Source organism: Phoenix dactylifera, chromosome 6, assembly GCF_051530095.1.
Source record: "Phoenix dactylifera cultivar Ajwa chromosome 6, Ajwa_hap1_PhDact_Kaust_v1.1, whole genome shotgun sequence".
Classification (NCBI taxonomy): domain Eukaryota; kingdom Viridiplantae; phylum Streptophyta; class Magnoliopsida; order Arecales; family Arecaceae; genus Phoenix; species Phoenix dactylifera.
Genome location: NC_143195.1, coordinates 23,952,546 through 23,955,567, shown reverse-complemented (window position 1 = coordinate 23,955,567; position 3,022 = coordinate 23,952,546). Strand labels below are relative to the sequence as shown.

Here is a 3,022-nt window from a genome sequence, read left to right as displayed (position 1 = left end):
AATTGGCAATATGCAAGATATGGATATTTTCTTCCTTTTCTATTTTTTTTGAAATTAATGCAATGTAATACTACAATAGATAAAGAATATTAATAATTAAATTTTTACTATATATTATGCAATGAACTTAGATAATTGTTGATTATATTTGTAACGGAGTCATTATTATTTTTTTGCCAGATTTTAATGGGGTTACGCTGATTTGGACTCTCCGCGAACCAGCCCAAAGGCAGATTTCTCTCCTACCCGTTTCCTCACCATCCTCTATAAAATGGAGCTCAATCCTCCTCAAACCATCACTCAAACTATCCCGTCCTCAAATGGGTAGCCACAAGGCTCTTGCCATCTCCTTTCTTGCATTCTTGCTTTGCTTGTGTTCGGTTGCCAAGGGTGGGAATTCCCAACTACAAACTTATATAGTCCATGTCCATCCTCCTGAAAGCACCGTGTTCGCCTCCGATGGTGACCGGAAGAGTTGGTATAGATCATTCTTACCAACGACCAGCGCAAGCGGGGATGATGGATCCCGGATGATATACTCTTATGAGAATTTGGCTAGTGGCTTCGCTGCAAGGCTAACCAAGGAGGAAGTGAAGGACATGGAGAAAAAGGATGGGTTCATTTCTGCAAACCCAGATCGATTACTTCAGCTCCTGACCACACGAACGCCGAGCTTCTTGGGGCTGCAACCCCAACCAAAGGCCTGGGTTCGGAAAAACCATGGCGAGGGGGTCGTCATCGGGGTGCTCGACACTGGTGTCGTCCCCAGCCATCCATCATTTAGTGGCGAGGGGATGGCCCCCCCGCCTGCCAAATGGAAAGGGCGGTGCGAGTTCCAAGCTTCTGAATGCAACAACAAGCTCATCGGGGCGAGAGCTTTTCTGTCCGGTGCAATGGCCATGGAAGGAGCAGGGGCAGTGCCGATGTCTCCTCTGGATGACAACGGGCATGGCACCCACATAGCGGGCACCGCAGCAGGAGCGGCCGTGAAGAACGCCAGCGTGCTCGGGCAAGCAGGAGGGACGGCTGTCGGCATGGCACCCAAAGCTCACCTTGCAATATACAAGGTGTGCACGGGAAAGGGCTGCGCGGTCAGCGACGTTTTAGCAGGATACGACACCGCGGTGGCGGACGGAGTCGACGTGATCTCGATCTCTCTCGGCCATCATGGCGTTCCTTTCTTCCAGGATGAAGTCGCCGTCGGTACATTCCGTGCGATGGAGAAGGGAGTGTTCGTGAGCTGCGCCGCTGGGAATGATGGCCCAGGCAGCAGCACTCTCTCGAACGACGCCCCGTGGATGCTTACGGTGGGGGCGAGCACCATCGACCGGAACATAAGGGCGACGGTTAAGCTCGGAAATGGCACAGCACCGATCGTGGGAGAATCACTCTACCAGCCCAAAGACTTCCCGTCGACTCCGTTGCCTCTGGTGGACGCTGGGGCCGGTGGAGAGAGCGGCGCCGCCTTCTGCGGCAATGGCTCATTGAACGGCCTCGACGTCAAGGGCAAGGTGGTGCTATGCGAGCGCGGGGCAGGCATTATTCAGGTTGCCAAGGGAGAAGTCGTGAAGGCAGCCGGAGGAGCAGCCATGATACTGATGAATGACAAGCCCAGTGAGTTCAGCACCCTCGTCGAAGCCCACGTCCTCCCAGCATCGCACGTCACTTACGCCGACGGGCTTAAGATCCGGGCCTACATCGCTTCCTCATCCAAACCGACCGCGACCATTCTATTCCAGGGAACAATAGTCGGGACCTCGCCCGCGCCGGCCATGGCATCATTCTCTTCTCGAGGCCCCAGTACTGTGAGCCGGGGGATCCTGAAGCCGGACATCACCGGCCCCGGTGTCAGTATTATTGCTGCATGGGCGTCCGCGATCGGGCCGCCCTCGGCAGCCGGCAGCACCGGTCCGTTCTTCAATGTAAAATCCGGCACCTCCATGTCCACCCCTCACCTGAGTGGGATTGTTGCACTGATAAAGAGAAAACATCCCGATTGGTCCCCGGCCGCGATCAAATCAGCGATCATGACGACGGCCAGCGTATTCTCCCAAAGCAGGAAACGAATTGTCGACGAGACTCTCCTCCCAGCTGATTTCTTCGCGATGGGTGCCGGTCATGTTAATCCGGTCAGGGCAGTCGACCCCGGCCTAGTCTATGATCTTCATGCCAATGACTATATCTCCTACCTCTGTGGCTTGAACTACACCAGCAAGCAGGTGGGGCTCGTCGTTGGACGTCCGACCGACTGCTCCAAGGCTGGGAGCATCGCTGGGAAAGATCTGAACTACCCTTCGATCTCTGTTTCGTTAGGGACGAAAGGCGGCAACGTGACGGTGAAGCGGACGGTGAGGAACGTCGGGCTGGCGGCGAACTCGGTCTACCGGGCAAAGGTTGAAGTCCCCAAGCATGTTTCGGTGTGCGTGGAGCCCAAGATGCTTGCTTTCCATCGTCTCAACCAGGAACTGAGCTTCACGGTGACCATCAGCTCCGGTCCCCAAGAATCGGGCGTGGCTGAGGGGCAGCTGAGTTGGGTAGGTGGCGGCCACTACGTGGTTAGGAGCCCCATTTCTATCACCCATGAGTAGTGGAACCTAGTCTGTGAAAGGCCGCGATGCAAGTGTTGGTTTATGTGGCCAAGCTGTTGACTGGAGCAAGAAAAATAAGTGGGCACCTAGGCGGAACTTGATTGCAATTGTGTTTGCATCGGATTCTATAGAAGTTTTTTCAAGGAAAAACTTTGTGCTTTTTTTGTGCTTGTCGCTCGATATTGTGAAAGCTCGCGACTTCCAAAATTCCCGTGGCCTGTACCACGAAAAGGCCCCGCACTCGATGCGAAACAAAGTCAAATTTCCTGCATTAATATATATATATATATATATATATATATATATATATATATATATATATATATATATATATATATATATATATATATATATATATATATATATATATATATATATATATATATATATATCGTTGATAACCTACTCTCTATTATGATAGGTTACCAATCTAC

The 3,022-nt window shown here is 51.7% G+C and overlaps 1 pseudogene; it reads left to right on the top strand.

Annotated features, from left to right (window-relative positions):
* Positions 1 to 297: 297 nt before the first annotated feature.
* Positions 298 to 2,727, top strand: LOC103722364 (subtilisin-like protease 4 pseudogene; annotated as a pseudogene).
* Positions 2,728 to 3,022: the final 295 nt, after the last annotated feature.